Raw genomic sequence first — 10,820 nt, forward strand, 5'->3', positions numbered from 1 at the left:
CCCAAGAATCCACGTTGTTGTTTCATGGCATACGAGGATACATTTGGCAAATTAAAAATTACTGATCAAATTAAGGATGATGGCGGAAATGTGTGTAATGAACAAGCTACAACCAAGATATTTCTTAAATCATTTTAGACGACTTCACTCTGTGACAGAAGTAGACTTACTGGCTAGAGATGATTTTTTATACCACATTACAGCAACACTGTACGAGGATGATAACGTGGCTCTCTTGGCACAAATAACCAACTCATAAGTGAGGTCAGTCATCATATGTGCTGTGACGAAGAAAGCTACAGGGCTAGGCAGCTTACCAGCTGAATTTTACACATAATACTGGGATACGATCGGAGAATAACTCACCAAAGTGTATAAAGAATCGTTATCAAAAGATTTTTTCCCGTCACCTTTCACAGAAGGCACCACTGCTACTTAAACGTCACAAAGAAATACATTAAGTGGCTTCCAGCCTATTAACCTGCTCAACGTGAATTTTGAGATCATGAGCAGAATTATTAATGCTAGACTTAAAGCAGTTTTTCGTAAAATATTTCGACCTTACCACACAAGTTCACTCACTGCTTGATAGATACTGAATGTCCTGCGTGAATAATGTGATTTAAAATGTTTTATTTGAAGTTGTAAAACCAAATCGGCTTTCTTATTCTTCGATTTTCATAAGGCCTCACTTCCTGCCTCTCTCTCCCTCTCTCTGACTCAAGTGAGTGGTTCTTGTTTGTGTGAACCAATGTATGCAAACACACACAGACCAACATGTCCTTCGCACCCCTCCTATCTTCAATCCGCCTCCCCTGTGCCCTTCGTCACTCAACAGACTGGCGTTGGTATTCGGCACATACCTTTGTTCTCACACTTCCACTGCTATGAAAACCTGTAGCACATCAAACAAAGACATTCGAGAAGAAGTAGATAGCATCTGTCACGTGCCACACTAAACCCATCTTTGCCCTGAACAAAGTAGTAGATACCCGGTAAACACTGGTTGTGAATATTTTGGAAGCATTCCCTCACTTGATAAGTTTGCTTGATTAATTAATAAAATTGATACTTTTGTTAAATCGATACTCTTTTTCCATGCATCCTATTGGTGGGTGCTACAATTGGTATATTTGTCAGAACTCAATCCCACAACTGCCCAGTTTCCAAATCCTAATGTATTTTTCCCCTTGCCTCCTGTTGGCGAATAATGGCACAGTTAGGTCGTTTGGTATGAAGTCTATTATGTTGGAGGTAGCTGCCAATTTCGAATTTCAGCAAATTATATGCTATGGCCTTAAACAATCTGCGAAGGGGTGGGACTGGTGTGTGTACTCACAGTACCACTATTGGAAACAATAAATTGATCAATCAGTAATTTGATGTTGCTACTGGGTTTTTAAAGCTCTGTATAATCCCTAAGTTGGTTCTCTCAGTTGTACCAGGACGAAGAAGGAGGAGAAAGGGCCTACCATCGGAAACATAGTTACAACAATGAACACCACTACCATCTTTCTGCTGAAAGACAAAGTCCACTGAACTGTACTGAGATACAGTAAGCTTAAATTATGTTCCATTCCATAGTAGTAGTTGTTGCCACAGTTAGGTGTCAGAGATCACTTAACATCACGTGTTGGCGGCCGGTGTGGCAGAGCGGTTGTAGGCGCTACAATCTGGACCCACATGACCAATACAGTCGCAGGTTCGAATCCTGCCTCGGGTAAGGATGTGTGTTATGTTCAAATGGCTCTGAGCACTATGGGACTTAACATCTGAGGTCATCAGTCCCCTAGAACTTAGAACTACTTAAACCTAACTAACCTTAGCACATTACACACATCCATGCCCGAGGCAGGATTCGAACCTGCGACCGTAGTAGTAATCGCGCGGTTCCGGACTGCGCGCCTAGAACCGCTAGACCACCGCGGCCGGCTGTGTGTGATGTCCTTAGGTTAGTTAGGTTTAAGTAGTTCTAAGTTCTAGGGGACTGAAGACCTCAGAAGTTAAGCCCCATAGTGCTCAGAGCCATTATAAGCCATCCTGTGTGCTCATGTCTCGACGTCCACACGTAGTGCCACAGGCCAGAGAGTAGAGCAGCACTAGCTGCCTCCATGTAGATCCATCTCATGTATCGCGCCAGGTAAGTAGCTGGACTAGGCCCATCGGAGAGGGCCGCCCAACTGTGGAGGGTATCATGATGATTGGAATCACAGGAATTCGTATGTTATCAATAGTCTAGTGCTAACACTTGGCAATGATGAATATTGAATTGCTCACAGAGAATAGATGCAACACACATGATAGCAGAGGCAGCCCATCACTTACTGAGCTATTCAGAAAGTGCCACGAGGGCGGCCACTGGGACTTGTCGCTACTGCTGTGGGAAAGAACTGGCTAGCTAGATGGCCAAAACTTTTCTATGTACCTGCCATTCGCGACAGCCTTAAGTCAGAAAAGTCAATCCGTTCTGCCATGTGCCCCACAAGTCAAGCAGTGTCGTCCTTGGAAACGAGTCAGATATTTATCAGTGTACTTAATATTAAATATTACGAAACCAGCCACAATCTGGTGACATTCGATAATGAGTGAAGTATCGAAAGTATCTCGTCCTGACGGCCGTGGCGCTAGAAATATCAGTTTTCTGTAATTTCAGTGCATTTTACTCAATTACTTGAGGTCCAAATCATCGCTCTCGACAAGTTGTCATGTCCACAAAACGTCTCATCGCCTCGATCTCGTGGTGATATCAGCCAGCAACATTGCAGCGTGGTTCTCAATTTCTGTATCATTGCTAAACTACCCTCTCCAGTACTTTGTGAGAGTCATATACATCTGCACAAACCGTGAAACCTGTTACGAAGCCCACATAACATGACACAAATATTGTTTCTTAGTGTGGGAAATAGTCATCAGCAGAGAGGAGGTGCAAAAACTACGGTCCTCAGCCAAAACACTTTATAAATTCGTTAAGATTTTCTTATGATTTGCCATCTCTTCCTATGTGGATGGAGTCACAAAATTTTCACGCATTCGTGGGATAAAGTCAGAGATTCAAAGCTCTGGCTCTCAGCCCTCTATTTTGCAATGAGCTAGCCTGTCATTGAACCTATACGCTGACTCCCAAACAAAACTCTATATGGTCTGTCTCTACGCATCTCGTAACTTGCATGTCTTCTGCTTGGAGCAGAAAAATTATTGTACATTGTGACAGCAAGAGGGATACAAGAAAAAAATTTACATGGAAGCAGTGATAACGAGGGAACCGTCATTTTTCGTGGATAGAGATAAAATAGCTGGAATGGACTATTTAACGTGGGTGGCCTCCAAATGCAGAGTAATAAATTTATATACGTCAATTAAAAGTATGTCCCCAAAGTTACCGGCAGCCACTTTATGGATTTTTATAGTGTCCTTAGGTAAAGAGTGTTGTATTACCAGCTTGGGGAGGGGGGGAGGAATTGTACAACTACAGAATAGATTGCGTTTTTGATCCTGCGCAAGACTGTTTCGGTGTTTTAAATCCCAGCAAACAGTATTTACAATGTACTTACCTGTATCTAGAATGAAATTTCCACTCTACAGCGCAGTGTGCGATGACATGAAACTTCCTGGCAGATTAATACTGTGTGCCGGACCGATACTCGAACTTGGGACCCTTGCCTTTCACGGGCAAGTGCTCTACCAACTGAGCTACCCAAGCACGACTCACGCCCCGTCCTCACAGCTTTAATTCCGCCAGTACATCGTCTCCTACCTTCCATACTTCACAGAAGCTCTCCTGCGAACTTACAGAACAGGAGAGCTTCTGTGAAGTTTGGAAGGTAGGAGACGATGTACTGGTGGAATTAAAGCTGTGAGGACGGAGCGTGAGTCGTGCTTGGGTAGCTCAGTTCGTAGAGAACTTGCCCGTGAAACGCAAAGGTCCCGAGTTCGAGTCTCGGGCTGACACACAGTTTTAATCTACCAGGAAGTTACTTATCTGTATCTTTACCAATCACAAGCATGGGGTGTCAGGTAACATACATCACATAATAGTTGCTGCATGGCTTTTGACAACATTCTGATGTATATCTATTGAGGTAATAGGGATACGTGGAAGATGACCTCTGTGTTTGATGCTTTCCTGTGAAAGAGAACCACCTGACTCTAAATTGACATGGATCTGCGTTAATGGACAATAGAAAGTGGATGGAGTGATCTGTGAGAGGGGTTGTAACGAGTTGTGATTTAATGGTAGATTGATGATGCATTCTAGATTTTGCAGCAGGTTATTTATCACGAATATTACCATTTTTTCCTGTTATGCTCTTGGGATGCATCAGTTGTGTGGTATAACCTACATTTGAATCATATACACTTGCGTTTTCTGTGTGTGACTTACAGTGCTACCTACCTGCAAACGTTAACAGAAAACCTCTCCACACCTCAGTCAACAGAGGACTTCCAACAATCATGTCCCTCGATGGAAAATCGATTTCAACACCCTCTTCTAAATGAACGAAGATTTATGCAAAGTACTCCTTTTCTCCTACACATCTTGGAAATAAATCGATTATAAGTTAGTGACAGGAGTTTGCGAGATACTGCAATATCTGTGTATACATTTGTTTGACAAATGTTGTGTGTGTGGAAGAGAGTGTGTTAATGTAGCTGTGGTGTCACCGCCAGACACCACACTTGCTAGGTGGTAGATTAAATCGGCCGCGGTCCATTTAGTTCATGTCGGACCCGCGTGTCGCCACTGTGTGATCGCAGACCTAGCGCCACCACAAGGCAGGTCTCGTGATACTAACAAGCACTCGCCCCAGTTGGACGGACGACCTAGCTAGCGACTAGAGGTACGAAGCCTTTCTCTCTCATTAGCCGAGAGACAGAATAGCCTTCAGCTAAGTTAATGGCTACGAACTAGCAAGGCGCCATTAGCCTTACAGTGATTGTAATTAAAGTCTCCTGTGTATCGTCAAGAGCGATGTACCACAATGATTGATTAAAGATAAGTATTAATCCAGCTACGTACTTTTCTTCATAGCATTGATTACGTAGCCTGTTCCAGTACTTGACGCCCGTCGGCGTGTGTGTGTAGGCGTGCCTTTCTTTTGGCTACCCGTCACTGTGGACTGGCTGCCTTGTCAGTCCACTTCATTGGCGACGAGTTAAAGTATTCTTTCTGATTGCTTACATTTACTTGTGTCATGGCTTCGCCAGATGTACTGTCCGAATTTTATCGCTTGCAGAATCAGCAGACGCAGGCGTTATTGGATGCCCTTGGACAGCTCGTCCAGGGTCAACGTGCCATTCAAACCGATGCGGCCGCCGCCGCTTCACCGGTACCGCAGCCACAACCTGCCGTTGCACCGCCTTTTAGGCACTACGACCCGAACCACGAGACTTGGCGGGAATGGTCCCGCCAGTTTGCCTTCCACCTCGCCGCATACAGAATTCAAGGTAATGAGCGGCAGCCGTTTTTGCTTTCTTGTGTCGGTGTGTCCACCGACCGTGTGATAGTGAAATTGTTTCCCCGACGCGACGTAGCAACTCTGTCCTACGAGGAAATTTTGTCTGCTTTAGATGCCTATTTCAAAGAAACAGTTAATGTGGTTGCAAAGCGGTATACGTTTTTTCGTACAAAACGTACGGCCGGTCAAACTAATAGGGAGTGGGTAGCAACATTGCAAGGACTTACTAGGGAGTGTTCTTTTGACTGTGACTGTGGTCTTTCTTATTCAGATACAATGGTACGTGATGCAATTGCACAGAACGTTTCTGATGTTCGCATACGGGAGCAAATATTGAAACTAGTTAATCCCTCCCTTCAACAAGTGATCGACATATTAGATAGACAAGACACACTTGACTGTGCTCAGGAATCTTTTGAAACTTCGCCAGCAGTGTGTAACATTAACCGGCCCGCCGGGCGAGCTGCGCGGCCCGGTCAACTGCCCTCGCGCAAACAAACGCAGCTGCCGCCGCGTTATAAACCAGGTGTGCTGCGCCAGCCCACAAATGCAGTGAAATCATGCCCGCGGTGTGCTACTAGACATTCGCGTGAACATTGCCCGTCACGCCAAGCTATTTGCTTTTTCTGCAATAGGAAAGGACATGTTCAAAGTGTTTGCCAGAAAAAGCTCCGATCAGACAATCACAATCATTCCAGGCCCTTTGCTTCGCGCCGGAATCGAACCAAGGACACTCAGGATCGTGGACCTTCGCCCATGGACATTCATGTAGTTAATTCCGATTCGTCCAGTGCCACTTTCTCTAACAGTGACTGTGTTCGTCCCACAAAAACTGTGCGTCGACGTCGCCGGAAATCACGTCAATTAGCAAGTGATTCTGTACCAATGTCTGTTCCAATTGCACAAAACAGTCGCTCTTGTCGTCAGCAGAACAATAAACTTTTTGTGGACTTAGACTTTGAAGGCAAAGTGATACCATTCCAGCTCGATACCGGAGCTGCAGTTTCATTGCTCAATCACGACACGTACAAACAACTGGGCGCCCCTCCGTTGCGTGCCGCAAATGTTCAGTTAAAAAGTTATTCAGGACAGACAATACCTGTGTTAGGACAGTGCACTCTTTTTGCAACATATAAAGGACAAACAAAACTTGTGTCATTTTACGTTCTTCGTTCTTCTACGGCAGTGAACTTGTTTGGCTTAGATTTATTTCAGTTGTTTAACATGTCTATTGTAAATCAGGTGCTATCAGTGAATCAAACTGTGCCTTCAGACAGTGTTTCTCGCTTATGTGACGAATTTGCAGACATTATTGCACCGGGCTTAGGTTGCGCTCAAAACTATGAAGCACATTTGGAACTGAAGGTCAACGCGCAACCGCAATGTTTCAGAGCGCGCAATGTTCCTCACGCATTGCGTCAGGAGGTCGCAAGAACATTGAACAATGTAGAATCACAAGGTGTGAGTGAATGTGCGCAATGCCTCTTCTTTTTCAGCACCGCTTCATCGCGTACGCCGTACAGGTGTTCCGTTCGTCTGGACGACGGAATGCGAACGCGCCTTTCGCCAGTTGAAATCGGCGTTGCTTTCTAATACTTGCCTCACGCCTTTCGATCCCCAGAAACCCCTTTTGTTGATGGTAGATGCATCGGATTTCGGGATCGGTGCTGTGCTTGCGCACAAAGTTGGCTCGCATGATCGCCCTATTGCCTTTGCGTCCAAATTGCTCTCGTCTGCGCAGAGAAATTATTCACAGATAGAGAAAGAAGCTTTGGCTCTCGTGTTTGGTGTTACTAAGTTCCATGATTTCTTGTATGGTCGTCACTTCACCATCATCACAGACCACAAACCTTTGACATCGCTTTTTCATCCGAACAAGCCTGTACCTCCGCGTACAGCGCAGAAATTCATTCGCTGGTCTATTTTCCTCTCGCAGTACCGCTACGATATCTTGTATCGGTCCACTGCTAAGCACAGAAACGCCGATGCGTTGTCTCGTTTGCCGGTTGCTGAGGATAAAGCATTCGATTCTTCCGAACTTGCTTGCCTGTTCATTGATTCGGAAACAGATGAAGTGGTCGAATCGTTTCCGATTGATTTTCGTCGTGTAGCTACCGCCACCGCTGCTGACCCTGTCCTTGCTACTGTTTTGCGTTTTGTTGCTACGCAATGGCCTTTGTCAAAGTCTCGGATTGCGGATCCGTTGGTTCGCCGATTTTTTGCTCACAGGGAGAGACTTTTTGTTTGACGTGGTGTTTTGTTGTTACGTTCTGAGAATGATCAGTCCCGAGTCGTGGTCCCACGTTCGTTACAGTCCTCTGTTTTACGGCTTCTTCACCAAGGACATTGGGGTATAGTGAGAACGAAACAACTTGCTCGTCAGCACTGTACTTGGTTCGGAATCGATGCTGCGATTACGAATATGTGTTCTTCTTGCATGGGGTGTGCCGAACAACAATCCGCACCGCCGCGGAAAGTCTTTGCATGGCCCAACGCCACTTCCCCTTGGCAACGCTTGCACATTGATTTTGCTGGTCCATTCTGGAATGCTCGATGGTTGGTTCTGGTCGACGCCTTCAGTAATTTTCCTTTTGTTGTCCGGATGTCTTCCACGACGTCCTCCGCCACCAACCAAGCGTTGTCTGCTATCTTTTGTATTGAAGGTCTTCCGCAGACTATTGTTTCCGACAATGGCCCACAATTCATGTCCGCAGAATTTCAGTCATTCTGCCAGGCCAATGGTATTCAACATCTGACATCCGCGCCGTTTTCGCCTCAGTCAAACGGTGCCGCTGAACGATTGGTCCGGACTTTCAAGTCACAGATGTTGAAATTGAAAGGGTCGCATTCTCGGGAGGACGCATTGTTGCTCTTTTTGTCTTCGTATCGCTCTCAGCCCCGGGATGGTCGCTCGCCGGCTGAGTTGCTCCACGGTCGTCCTCATCGCACCTTGATGTCTTTGCTGCATCCGCCGCATCAGGTTCCTGTGCAGCGGCAGACTCCTGCTTTTGCTCCAGGCGACGTTGTATTTTATCGCAACTATCGCGGTTCACGGCGTTGGCTCGCAGGGCGCATTCTTCGCTGCCTCGGCCGCGCGATGTATTTGGTTTTGGGGGCCTCTGGTGAGGTGCGTCGGCATCTCAATCAGCTGCGCCTCTGTCGTCACACGGGTTCTGCCGCTCCCCGTCTGCTTTCAGCGACGGTGCCGTCCGGTCAGCGCCCTGGGGACCCATCTACTGGCTCGCCTCATCCCCAGGTGTTACCGACGATGCCTTCCATTTTGCCCCATGGCGACGCGCCGCCGCAGCAGCAGCCGCCGCCGCCGCCGCCGCCGCCGCCGCCGCAGCCGCCGGTACTCCCGCCGGCGCCGCCCGCGTTCGACGCTTCGCTGCAGCCGCCATGCGCCTCCCAGGGTCACGCGCCGCCGATCGCTTCCCGTGACCAGCTGTCCTCCGCCATGGAACTCTTGCCCGCTCCGGACCACATGACGTCATCGCGCGTCGGGTACCCCGACGCAATGGAGGTCGACCCTTCGGCCCCTCCTGTCTCATTACGGGCGCATACACCGCATGTTGACGTGCACCCTGGACTAGCTTTTCAGGCGTTTCCTAGCTCCCCTCGGACCGAATGGCCGGGTGCGGGTGGCACAGCCTCGCCTGTTGTTAGGCTCCCCACCTCATCGCATACGTCAACATGGGGTCCTCCCCACGGCGGGCGGAAGCCTTATCTCACGACCGTTCGCCGATTTGCGGGGGAGGAATGTGGTGTCACCGCCAGACACCACACTTGCTAGGTGGTAGATTAAATCGGCCGCGGTCCATTTAGTTCATGTCGGACCCGCGTGTCGCCACTGTGTGATCGCAGACCTAGCGCCACCACAAGGCAGGTCTCGTGATACTAACAAGCACTCGCCCCAGTTGGACGGACGACCTAGCTAGCGACTAGAGGTACGAAGCCTTTCTCTCTCATTAGCCGAGAGACAAAATAGCCTTCAGCTAAGTTAATGGCTACGAACTAGCAAGGCGCCATTAGCCTTACAGTGATTGTAATTAAAGTCTCCTGTGTATCGTCAAGAGCGATGTACCACAATGATTGATTAAAGATAAGTATTAATCCAGCTATGTACTTTTCTTCATAGCATTAATTACGTAGCCTGTTCCAGTACTTGACGCCCGTCGGCGTGTGTACGCGCGCCTTTCTTTCGGCTACCCGTCACTGTGGACTGGCTGCCTTGTCAGTCCACTTCAGTAGCATAGTGTGTAATTTTGCATATAAAATGCTATGCATTTGTGTTTGTGTTCTATGGTCATTTCTCTCTTACAAACACGTTCTTGGTATGGAATCCAAACACTACAACAATTCTACAGAATTGATAGTAAAAGCTACTAATGTAAAACATTTCAAACTCTTTCCGTCTTGAGCTCCAACATGCATATGCAAATGTTTCTTCTTCTTCTTCTTCTTAATCGTCTATTGTATCACCACAACTCTCTCAAATGTATCAGGCTCGTATCCACTATACACCAATAAAGAGTGCTGAACTCCTCACGATGCAAGCATATAGAGAGCTGGGCTCTTTGGGAGAAGAGAACAAACAGCGAGGTCATCGGTCTCATCGGATTAGGGAAGGACGAGGAAGGAAGTCGGCCGTAAGGAACCATCCTGGCACTTGCCTGGAGCGATTTAGGGAAATCACGGAAAACCTAAATCAGGATGGCCGGACGCGGGACTGAACTGTCGTCCTCCCGAATGAAAGTCCAGTGTGCTAACCACTGCGCCACCTCACTCGGTAAGCATCTAGAGACATCGTGCGTTACTGGATGGGCGACATGAATAAGACTGGTATGGAACAGTCTTCTAAGAATGGCAGTTACAGTATTGGAATGAGAAAACCAATATACGTAAGTAGCAGTGATCAGTACAAGTTTGGAACAGGTGTTACACTCTTTGCAAACGCAAAACATCAAAGTGTATTGATTACGTCGAACTCAGCTCTTTCTGTTCCTTCACGAAACGTTGGATGCAGCAGGCATAGTACGCTCCTACTAGTGGTCAGTTTCAAATTAAATCAGATACAGTGTTGAAGCGAGTGTTGGTTCAAGACAGAGGAAGAGTTACGAGTTGCATAGAGAGAAGTCGTATGGAGCTTTGCTCAGGATCGTTAGCCTATAGTTCAGTGAAGGGGTATCTCATTTAGAAATAGAGGGCTGAGAGCTACAGCTTTGAATATCTGATTTTATCCCATGAATGCGAGGATATTTTGTCACTCCATCCACATAGAGGGAGATGGCAAATTGTAATAAAATCTTACCGAATTTATAAAGTGTTTGGGCTAAGGACCGTAGTTTTTGCAACTCCTCTCTG

Source organism: Schistocerca serialis, chromosome 11 (assembly GCF_023864345.2).
Source record: "Schistocerca serialis cubense isolate TAMUIC-IGC-003099 chromosome 11, iqSchSeri2.2, whole genome shotgun sequence".
Taxonomy (NCBI): Eukaryota; Metazoa; Arthropoda; class Insecta; order Orthoptera; family Acrididae; genus Schistocerca; species Schistocerca serialis.